Source organism: Volvox carteri, assembly GCF_000143455.1.
Source record: "Volvox carteri f. nagariensis unplaced genomic scaffold VOLCAscaffold_1, whole genome shotgun sequence".
Taxonomy (NCBI): domain Eukaryota; kingdom Viridiplantae; phylum Chlorophyta; class Chlorophyceae; order Chlamydomonadales; family Volvocaceae; genus Volvox; species Volvox carteri.
This window is the reverse complement of record NW_003307545.1, coordinates 3,837,952-3,850,096: the sequence shown is the minus strand read 5'-3', so window position 1 is coordinate 3,850,096 and position 12,145 is coordinate 3,837,952.

Genomic DNA, 12,145 nt, shown 5'->3' with positions numbered 1-12,145 from the left:
GGGTGAGGGCCGCACCAAACACGGCACGCAACTTTCCGCGAGTGGACCTTGCCGTTGCCCTGCGCAGGTCTGTTCCTTGGGCGCACCTTCAACGCGTCCACTTACAGCGCAAGCTCATTCTCCGATGACGATGTTCCTTGACCAGCCAAACACGACAGCTGCAAGACGATGGCGCAGCTACATGGCTGTGATCAACCGAACGAGCAGTTCGAAGTCTTGCCAGCAAGACTTATAGCCGAAAGCCAAGCAAGCGGCTACTGAAGCTTTGTCAAGTGTGGACCGCTGGCTGATCAGAAAGCGGGAGGCGCTTGCTGGTGGTGGCTTCAGGAAGTTGAAGAAGTTGCACAGCCTTGCAAACCGAGCACACATACCGTACGGTCATCCGCTGCAATAATACACAGCACAGCCCTTCTTACAACCGTAATCCGTAACCGAGTTCAATGCAGCAGGTCTAAACCAAGCCGTATGTATACATTGCATTTACGCTCCAGGAGCATCATCTCCTGCTGCAGCAATAGCAACCCTGCAGACTGCTGATCATCCCACATTCAAAAGCACAGGATGCCGATATCCTCAACGCCCACTGTCTGCAAGGCTGCAGCACCATACCGGTCTGTTAACTTTCCAACACACGCCGCCCACTCCTGAGCGCCCCAGTACTGCTGGTTCTCAGCAACCGTGCACGATCCGAAGGAAGACAACCAAGCATCTGTCATGCTCAAGAGGCTGCAGGAGGTGAGCCCCCACTACCGAGAAGGGGGATTCAGATAGACTGCGGTAAATACAAGGTTGCCATTGCAGCACCGCGCTGATACCGGTCTCAAATATCGACGCTGGGACAACTGCAGGTCGACCCGGAATTCCGAACAGGGCGAGCCAAGAAACTTCAAGAGGCAAGCAGTCCCGGGCAGCGTACTCTGCGTTCTGCGTGTACTCAACACGAGCCAAGCTGCGCGCGTAAAGCCATCTCGCTGCATAAATCCTCACTTCAGTGATGACATGGACGTCGAAACCCCCATGCGCCAGCGTCCAACGCTGGAGCAGCGTTCCCAAGCCTTTACAACAGTTGTGCTAGACCCTCTCCGTGGAAACTGACTTGGCGGATTAGTCCGATGCGGAAAGCGCCATTCCACGTGTCCGTTTGCACCGCGCCGGGACATACAGCAGGGCGCTGCCGTGATGTCCTCCGCCACCCACTCCAGGCTCATCCACTTATGCCATCGGCGTTAAGCACTTGCCTTCTCATTACACTCCGAAAAGCGCCTCCCCAAAGTTCCGGAACGCAAAAATAGCTCCGAAAAAGACAGCCAAACCACGAGCAACGCGGATATTCGCGGCAAACTTCGCCTCATTTTTCCACTCTTCCTTAAGCCATTTCTGCCAGGCGTTGGAACCCTTGGGCTTGGAAGTTGGTGCTGCGAGCATGGTCACTAGCCGCCGATCAACCTAAAGACAAGTTATGCCAAAGGGCAGTGAGCGCCTAGGTTAGCTGCTACTAAGTACCCTATCTTTTACCTTAAATTGATTATTTTACTGGCTCTTAGGGCTCCCTAAGCAAATAGTTGTCGTACGGAAGAAAGTGTTTCTTTCGAAATGTTTTGCAGATGGTCGATTTGCATAGACTGTCTGCACAGGCTCTAAGTTTTGCGTGCAGGTTTGCAAATGGAATCTTATAATAAATGTTTTTGTCCGTTTCTCAACCTGTTGCCTCTTGAACCAGGTCGTGTTTTCCATATTATGTACTCTTGTGCATGTTTACTAACACTAGGTGGGAAAACCTAAGGCTAGATACGTAGCTTCGACGGCCAAATGTCATCCAGCGCGTTGCCACCCCTTACGGGTGTGGGTTCAAGGGAGGATCGCGAGGAGCAACGAACACAAAAAGTGAAGCCTTTACCCTTGATGCTTTCCTCACGAGCACCGCTTGTGCAGGCAGCTGGTAGGTCACATGTGCATGAAGTTGACATTCATAGCCTCCGATGTTGGCCCCTTGTGAGCCTTTAGACTTAATGAGCATTGCCATGCTGTGGGTCTTATCATCTTGCCGTCCATGGTGGACTGCGCGCTGTGTATATCCTAGCAGTCCGTACGATACCCGCGCGTCAGCACTACCCCGAACAAGAAAGCCATGCGCCGAACCTTCTCACCCGCGCCTAGCTTTTCCAAATTTCAAATGTTACACCGCGCACAGACATGGTCCACCTGACCCACCGCGCGCCTCTCCCCCCACTTCAGCAGGGTCTTCCCCGGGCCAGGGTGCCACCCGCGGCCGGCCGCCCGCCGGCCAGCCTCCTCAGCCGCAGCAGCTCCAGCCGCCCCATCACCTCTACCCGGCAGGGAACGATGCGCCGCCTTCACCCGGCAGCCCCACCGCGCAGCAAACCCCCCTCCGCAGCAAGTTCACCCGCATCCGGGGCTTCCAGGGAGCGCCGCCACTGGGGCTGGAGGGGAGCGGGCTGCTGCTACCCCAGCCAGGGGTGCCGCCCCCGGGCTCGGGCGGGCGGCCCGGATCGCAGGTGACTGGGGGCCTTCGTGCAGCTGGGCTGTTGGAGCCCGTTGCTGGGGGACAAGTGGCAAGCAGCAAAACACCTCCCGGACGACGGTGAAGGGGGGGAGATATCGGATATGTGTGTTTCTCCTATACCCGTGCCACGGGTCCCGTGGCCGTGTTGGTTGTAACGCAAACCCTAAAAAACTCCCCCCCTCAAGTTAAAAGGCCCTCGGTATGTTGTTTCCCCTGGGGCCAGGGACCCCCTGGTGGCTCTCCGGAGGGTGGCGGTGGTGGCGGTCAGACGCATCACAGCAGCTGGGACGGCGGGCCGGGGTCGCCGGGGCTGGTGACATCGCCACAGAGGCTGGGCTCGGGAGGCCGCCCGCTAGGGGGAGGTGGTGGCGGTGGCGTTCACGGCAGCAACGTTGGGGTTGTGGCTCCGGGCGCATCCATGTCCCTTCCAGAGGGCACCTGGCAGCAAGTGGGTATCTCCCGGGGGGTGGGGGCGGGGACAAGGGAGGGAGAGGGTGAGAGGGGGCCCTGGGGAGTAGGAGGAAGAGAGGGGGGAAAACATGGGATGCCGCGGCAAGAGCAGCAGCGGCAGCAGCGGCAGCAGCAGGGGCAGCAATAGCGGCGTCAGCGGCGACAGCAGCAGGGGCAGCAGTAGTGGCGACAGCAGCGACAGCAGCAGGGGCAGCAATAGCGGCGACAGCGGCGACAGCAGCAGGGGCAGCAGTAGTGGCGACAGCGGCGGCAGCAGCAGGGGCAGCAGTAGTGGCGACAGCGGCGACAGCAGTTGCAGCAGCAGTTGCAGCAGCAGTGGCAGCAGCAGCAGCAGCAGCAGCAGCAGCGGTGGCAGCAGCAGCAGCAGCGGTGGCAGCAGCAGCAGCAGTGGCGGTAGCAGCAGCAGCAGCGGTGGCAGCAGCAGCAGCAGTGGCGGTAGCAGCAGCAGCAGCGGTGGCAGCAGCAGCAGCAGTGGCGGTAGCAGCAGCAGCAGCGGTGGCAGCAGCAGCAGCAGTGGCGGCAGCAGCAGCAGCAGCGGTGACAGCAGCAGCAGCAGTGGCGGCAGCAGCAGCAGCGGTGGCAGCAGCAGCGACAGCAGCACAGGCCGTCAGCCACTAGGACCTCCGGCTAGGAGCAGCGGCCCACGCCTTCGTCATGATAACGGCAACCGGCAGTTGTAGCCCCCAGCGGCGGCCCGCGATGTGGCAAAGCTGCCTCCTTGAGGCTGCCGCTTGGAGCACCCCTCCCTCCTACTCCCTCTCCCCCTCACGGGCTCCCGAGCCTATCGGGAAGGGCCGAGCCGACGTGCCGGTGTAACGCGGTGTGCTGTGTCAAGAGAGGCATCTCCCTTTTTCGGAACGCGGGAGGCAACAAACAGTCACCGCCTGAGGCCCTCCCCCCACCCCGCCATTCACCGTAGCTCACCGAGTCAGCTCGCCTTCCCCAATAAGGGGGCGGCCTTCTGTCCTCGTCAGTTGTGCACTTTTGTTTTTGCCCTTTGAGCGCCTTAGGGTCATTCTTCCCGCACTCGCCCCATCTCACCTCGCAAACCTGCCTCCCTGCCTTGCTGCAGGGCAACGGCGCCGGCGGCAGCGGAGCCCCCGTCGCGGCACCTCCCGGCGCCGCGGCGGCCTGGGCTGCCCGCCGCAACGGCCTGGCTGCCGAGCGGTCCGGCCTGGGCTCCTCCCACTCCCACCACTCGCACCAGTCCCACCAGGGTCTGTCTCACAACCAGCAACCTCAGCAGCACCAGCACAGGCTCCGAGAGGCTTCACCCTTCGACGGCGCCCTGGGTGCAGGGCTTATCCTGGGGCCCAACACGACGGGGCTGTCGCTGGCGGCAGTGGGCAACGCGCCGCAGGCCTTCCGGTGGGGGAGGGGGTAGGGGAGGGCAGGGCAGGGGGTAGGGGAGGGCAGGGCAGGGGGTAGGGGAGGGCAGGGCAGGGGGTAGGCTAGGGCAGGGCAGGGGGTAGGGGAGGGCAGGGCAGGGGGTAGGGGAGGGCAGGGCAGGGGGTAGGCTAGGGAAGGGCAGGGGGTAGGCTAGGGCAGGGCAGGGGGTAGGCTAGGGCAGGATAGAGCAACTTGCGAGGACGGCACTACCCGGGGTGGAGGGGTGGGGGGACTTCCATGGCGGTGAGGTTGTTGTGATGGGGCTCGTGTGTGACCTGGAACTGTGAGTTCGTGTGCTTCTGAGCTTGTCTTGTCTCTTAGCTCGTTACGACTATCTCTATATTAGACTCCCACTACGCTTTACTACGCTCAACGGGCCTATGTATGTATGTATGAATGTGTCCATAATACGTACTCATTCGTCCGTTTTGACGTAAGCAGGGCACTTTCCCTCCTCCTGAAACATGCGCACCCAGGCTGCCTAACTCCGCCCCACCAAACAAGCACTACCTGGCTCCGGGACCGCTACCCGGCGCCGTCGGCCGCCCCGACACCGCACCCTCGTCCCCTCCGTTGCCACCGCCTCCGCCAACCCTGGACCACCTCCTCGCCGCCACGTTCCCAGCCCGCGGCCCCGGGCTCGTACCACCCGCCGTCATCAACCCGCCCCTCCAGCTTGCCAACCCCGCCGGCCGGCCCGTGCCAGGGCAGCCTGAGGGAGCATCGGCTGCGGACGCGGAGCTGCTGCTGGCGGCGGCGGCGCCGGGTCACGCAGCTGCCGCCGCCGACGCGACCTCTGAGGCGGGCTCACCGCCGCGACAGCTGCCGCAGCAGCAACAACCTTCGTCGCAGCAGCCCTCGGCCACTGCCGCGCAGCTCCTGCAGCGCCTCTTCCGTACTAACCGTACACCGCCTAGCCAAACCGAGTCCCTACAGGAATTGCTAAGCCCTGGGCAGCGCCAACAACAGGCCCCCACTGCCGCCTCTGGCGGTGGCGGCGGTGGGGGCGGCGGCGGCAGCCCCGGCGCCCGCCGGCCCCCTGCCGCCAGCTCTGGCGCGGCCGCTGGGCCGCTGCTCACCGCCCCAACCAGCCTCCTTCTCCCTCCTCCTCCCCCGTCAGCAGCTACCGCGGCAGTGGCGCCGCCGCCGCCGCCGCCAGGCCAACAGTTGCGTGCGCCTTCGCGATCCCTCGGCGGCGGCGGCACCGCCGCCACCTCCCTCTCCGGCCAGGCCCCCGCCTCTGCCGTCACCTCCCGGCCCGGTACCACCAACACCATCGCCAGCAGCAGCCTTAACGCCAGCTTGCTTAGCCGGCCCCGCGGCCGCAACGCCGCCGCCGGCACGCTGGCGGACCTCTCGGCGGCGCTTCAAAAGAGCATCGCTGCGGGTATGGGCGAGTGGGATCTCCGCGCGGACGGCACCTGGGGCCATCCGGAGATACAACAGCGGCTGCTGAGGGGGCCGCTAGGGCCGGAGGCACTCAAGAACCGCTACCGAATGCAGGTGTGTGTGTGGGGGGCCGGGGGAGAACATATGCATGTGGGGAAATCAGAAATGAACTGCAGAAGTGAAAATATGCAATTGTTTACAGGCGCGGAGAAGACGGAGCCTTACGACACACGATTTACACACATAATTTATACGTACAAAGTTTACGGCACATGATTTATACGTACTTTTGTCTCATGGTCTTGCCATCAAAGGTTATGGCTTTAACGTATGCATTGAAATGTGGCTCGTATGTGTGTTGGTTAGTTGTGTTCGTTGTTGTTGTTGTCGTCGTTGGCAGTTGTCGTTGTGTCATCACTTCGTTGTTTTGTACAAACGGATGGCTTGGTCGGAGAGGGTTCCAGCTCTTCAGCTTCACCATGCAGGAAATCACTCCACGCACACTCCACGCACACTCCTCGCACTCACTCACTCACTCACTCACTCACTCCACCACAAACCTCTCACCAATCTTTATCTTGGGCCCAACAAACATACAAACCCATCTAACTGCTTTACCATCCAAATCCAACGACCCAACCACCTAACCACCCAACCACCCAACCGAACCCCCTTTGCCTTCCAAGGAACGCGACATCATCTCTCTCTACCGGCTGTTGTACTCGTACAGTGTGGGGTTCTTCACAGACGTGGAGGCGCTGCTGGACATTGCCGTATCGGACCGCAACAGCGGCGCGGCGGTGGGGCTGGCGGCGGGCACCAGCCTGCGGCAGGAGCTGCTGGAGAACGTGTTCAGGTCGTTCGCGGCGCTGTGGGACGAGGCGCTCATGGTGGGTGGGGGTGCTTCCTGCTGAAGTCCGGGGCCGGGAAGAGGTGTGTGTGTGTGTGTGTGTGTGTGTGTGTGTGTGTGTGTGTGTAAAAGAGTAGAAATCACGTCTGCCTCGCTACGCAAGGCTCTCGCTTAACCAGGAGGAAAAGCGCTCGTCGTGGGGTTCGCCCCTCTCACCGCCTCAGAGAAAATACAAGGAAAAATACAATACAACCAGGAGCCTGTGTGCGACGGTTCTTTTAAAATTGTTTTGCGTCAATATAATGTTTTTTATTCACGTTAAAATAGTATAAATTAAGCACCGCACAGCCTATTCAATTCTGTATTGTTTAGCGGTTCTAATGTTTTGAACGTCACAACCGCTATTTCTTTCGTTTAGTTTGTATTACCGCAAAGCCGAGCCCCCACTAAGTGCCCAGTCCTCCCCCAACCTACCGCCCTCCTCCAACTCCCAACTCCCAACCACCCCCCTTAGATCGTGTTTGACAGCGAGATGAGCTCCATGTTGGCGGACAAGAACGCGGCCCTTCAAGCTCTGGACCGCGGGGCTGTGGAGCTGGAGGCGCTCAAGCGGGAGAAGCAGGAGCTGCAATCGCGGTTGGAGGACTTCATGAAGCAGAACGTGGACAACATGCTGGCCAGCAGACACCTGCAGCAGGCGACCACGAAGCTGGAGGGTGAGTGGCTGGGGGGAGGAGGGAACGGGGGTAAGGGAGAGGGGGAAGATGGACCTCCTTTCCCTTCGCGCTCCTCTACTTAATGCTTTGGGATGGGGAATTCTGGCCTCTTGCCCTGCTATCGCGTCAAAACCTTTCTCTTCACCCTTGATCCTTAACCGCCAACCCACCTTCCAACCGAACATCCCAAACCCCGTTGGACCTCCTCCCCCGCCCTTCCCCCCAACCCCCAGGCGAGGTCTACACCCTCCACAACGCCAACGAGCAGCTGGTGACGCACATGGCCCGACACGCCGTACAGGTAGCCACCCTGGAGCGGCAGCTGGATGCCGCCAAGGCCGCTACCCAGGCGGCGGAGGCGAGGGCGGTGGCGGCGGAGGCGCACCTGCACGACCTCAAGGCCATCGTGTCGGAACAGAATGCCACACTGTCCGCGCAGTTCTTCCAGGTGAGGTTGGGTTTAGGATTTAGTGAGTTGGGAAATGGGGGGTCCTTGGGGGCTGCGGGCAGGGATAAGGGCTGCGGGTTGGGGTCCTTTCCTTCAGAGCTGGGGATCCATTGTGGTTGGCTTAGGGGGTGGATGTAGACGGGTTTCTGTTTTAGGGTTTTAGAGTTTTAGGGTTTAATGGCTGAAGGAAAGACGCAGATCGATGCCCCGATGCGCAACGTTTTATTGGTTTGGGGGGAATTGGGAGCGCGTCGCAGTTGATTTTTGGGACGGGTTAGGGGTGCCGTACTGCAGGCTGGTGTTCCTTGTTCGATGTGGTGGCTTTTGGGGGGGCCCCACAAGACAGGAAGAAAACAACATCACGTCAGGCAGTCATTCGTGTCCACTGTAACTGCCGCCCTAACAGATCAAAGAGCTGGAACGCATGTGCGGGGAGCTGCAGGAGACGGTTCGTAATCTCAACCGTCGCCGTGCTGCCGTACTGGGACTCCTATCCGGCAACACTCCGGAGCCCAGCGACCCCGGCGCCGCCGGCGCCACTGCTGGCGGCGCAGGCAGCGCCGCCGCCTCCCCCACGACCGCCGGCGCCAGCGGCACTCTTACCGTCGGCGGTAACAGCGCCACCGCAGCCACTACTGCCGGCCTGGCGGGAACGTCCTCTCGCGCGTTGGGGCCCGGCAGCGTCAGCGGCGGGGCTACAACACGTGGTCCCACCGCCGACGGCGTCGCGTCCCCGGGAACACCGCCGAGCGGTGGCGGTGGCGGCGGCGGCGGCGGCGGCGCTACCGCAGCCGCCACCGCCACTCTCCCCTCCGCCGGCAACAGCGGCAACGTCGCCCCATACAGTACGACGGAGGGCATGATGGCTGATCTGTCTCTACTGGATCCGGACGAGCTGGGTCGGCTGTTGTCGGACAAGACGAGGGCCTTCAACCTGATGCACGCTAACTTCGTGGTCAAGATGCACGAGCTGGACGAGCAACGGTACGTCCTCCCTTCACCGTTGATCTCCCCGCCCACCTGCCTCTTTCCCTGACTTCTTTCATGCGACTTGTTGCATATCCCTTTTCCCCTGGGCCCCCGCAAACCCCGCAAAACCCTTGGATCTGGATTTGGATCTGGATCTGGGCGGCGCAGCGCCGTGAATGAGTCCCTGCGTGCGGAGGTGGCGGACATGAAGGCGGCGGTGGCCAGGGCTGACGACGCGGCGGCCGCCAGCGACCGCATCGCTGACAAGTTCAGGGCCAAGTTCGAGGCGGGGCGAATGGCGATGGAGGACCTGGAGGAGAGGAACCGAAAGTGAGGAGGAGGAGGAAGAGGAGGATTTTGCGGGTGGTATTTTCTTGGGGTTTGGGGGAGTGGGAATGGGGGGATGAGGGCAGGGGGCAGACGTGCGCTACATGGCCGCACATGCGGTGTGCACACACCTCGCAAACACAAATACACACACAAGCACACCCGGCATCCCATACATACCAATCCCCGTGCCTCACATTCCTCCGTTCACATGCAGCCTCCGTTCCTGAACCTGTTTGAGCTCCTCCACCCGTACACCGCAACCCCCCCTCCTCGCGCCTTCCCTCCCCCCCCCACCTTCATGTGCAGACTCACCCTCAAGAACTCGGAGTTGGTTCGCAGCTACTGGCCGTTGATGACCCGCCTGAAGGAGGCGGAGGAGGAGGCGGCCAGGTGCCGGGAGGAAGCGGCTCGGGACCGGGAGCAGGCGGAGGCGGACAGGGCGGAAGCTGATGTGCTGCGAGCGGCGGCGGCGGACACGAAGGCCTTATTGCAGGAGCTTGAGGAGCGGCGGGCAGAGGCTAACAGCCACGAACTGGAGGTGCGGGTGTACGGGGTACGGGGTGGTGGGGTTGCCAGGTTGCCTCCTGCCACTGTCTGTCTGTCTGTCTGTCTGTCTGTTTAGACCTCCCCTTTTATGTCCAATATGCGTGTATACGCCCTCCGGGGGCCCCCATCCCCACCCGTCCGTCACCCTTCCGCCTGCTGATGATACCCTTCCGTTGCTCGGCCCTCAGCTCCCGCCGGATTTGCTGGCGCTGCTACCGGAGGGCCAGGTCCTGGCGCTGCGCCGCTTCGCCCGCTCCTGCCACCGCCGAGTAGCCCACCTGAACTCCCAGGTAGTGGCGCTCGTGGACCAGGTCACACAGGCCAGGCTGGCGGCAGTGCTGAGCAAGGAACAGCAGCTGCTCTCTGGCGGCGGTGGAGAGGGCGCGGGCGGCAGCGGCGGCCCCTTCGGGGCCGCCGCCGCTTCCGCTGAGTCGGCTGTGTCCGCCTCGCTGGCGGAGGTAGCGGAGCTTCGCGCCGCCGTCGAAGCCCGCGACAAGTGGCTAGCGGTACTGAATAAGGCCATGTCGGCGCTGCTGGGGCAAATGGAGAATCTGATGGCGCGAGATTGGGAAACCTGCCGTACACTCAGGTTGGAGCAGGACCGCCGCAAGCGGCGGGCGGCGCGTGAGGCGCGCCGTGCTGCAGCTGCCGCTGCGCGCCAGGCCGGCGCGGAGATCAGCGAGTCGGGGCAGCTGACGGCGACAACGTCGGCGTCGATGCCTGCGTCGCCGGAGCGGAGTATCGTTTCTGTACGGTCAGACTGCTCGAATCTGCAGTCCGCGTCGTCGATGCCGCCGGCGCTAGCAGTGGAGGGAGTGGCGGAACCAGCACCCGGTGACGGCGGCGGCGAGAGCCCGTCGGCGGAACCCAGCGCGGCGCCGGCACTGCCAGAACCGTTGCGCAGCGGTACGGTATCTGCTGAGACGTCGACCGCCGCCGCCGCGGCATCACCCGAGCCGTCGGCGATGTCGCTCACCTCCCAGCCATCCGCTATTGCCAACTCTCCCGCTGCCGCCGCTGACGGAGAGGCTCTGCAGCAGCCGGAAGGTGCGGAAGGCGACGCCGCCGGCGACGGTGGCGGCGACGCCGGCATGGAAGGCAATGATGGCGACATCGACCTCGGCGACGACGGCATGACGGTGGCAGCGGGCCGGCTGGCGCAGATGGTGGGCGTCGGCAGAGGCGCTGACGGTGTGGAGTGCTCTCATCAGCTCGTGGCGCTGGACCGCACTTTCGACCGGCTGGCGGATTCAGCTGAGCGCTTGATTGAGTGGTCGGAGGGGCTGCTGAAGCGCAAGGAGCAGGTGCGTGGATGTGCGCGTGTGTTTTGCTTTTTGTGTATGTTGTGTTATATCTACGGATGCCTTCGTGTTTGGTATCGTTTGTTGCTGCTGCTGCTGCTGCTGCTGCTGCTGCTGTCATCTCTTACACCCCAAACGTCCTTCTCTCATTTCCGTCCTCGTACATCTCGCCCTACCTCTCCCTACCTCGCCGTACATCCCCGCACCCCGCCGTATTCTCTGCCGATACTCACGAGTGTTATTGTTTTCGCCCTCCTTTCCAGACCGCCACCTTTTCCCAGGTTCGCCAGAAGTTGGAAACCGTTAGTCGGCAGTTGGATGCCGCCAACCTGGAGCTAACCACCCTCCGACCCACAGCGGACGCACTGCGACAGGCGGTGAGGGGCTACGAGATAAAGTTCAAGGAGATGTCGACAACTATGACGGTGAGTATGTGTGAGCGTATATTTGTCTGTGTATGTATGTATGTATGTATGTATGTATGTATGTACGTGTGCACGTTTTTGGAGAGGAGGGAAATAAGGGGGTGCTGGGGGGCCGTAAGGTGAGGTAACGGCTTTTGCTTTAAAGCCATGGTTGTTGAGAAGTACGGAAAGTGTGTCGGCATGAGTGTGGGTGTGTGGGTGTGTTTTGAGGAATTGGATTAGGCCGGCTGCACTTTTGCGGCTCTTTGCTGGCCACGAATGTGCACGAAACCAGTAGTAAAATGGCTATCAGGAAGCCTATAAGCAGCTAGCCTAGTATTCCTACTCCTGCATGCCCGTCCCTCCGCCCGCCCCCTGGCCTCGGTCCATTTTTAGCTGCTCTATCATCCGCATCTTGTGGTGTTCCCCCGCTCCTGTACCCGCCAAGCCTCATCAGTCTTTCCTTGGCATCATCAGCTTCACTCGTTCGTGGTTCGTCTTACACAACCCCCAAACCGCCCCCTCCCCCGCCCCCCCTTTCCTCTCAGAATTGCAAGCAGCGTGCGGAGACTGCGGAGTCCCGGCTGGAGAGTGTGGAGGCCCAGCTGTCGGTGGTGACACAGCAGCTCAGGGAGGCGCAGGACGCACAGAAGCTGCTGGAAGGGGAGTACTGGAAGGTGGGTGTGTAACTGTGCCACTGCATAGCTGTGTAACGCCTCGTTCCTTTCCCCCCAACATACATACATATATATACGTACTCAAATGTCCGCCTCCGGGGCCCCCCCAGGCTAAGGACATAGCTCTGGAC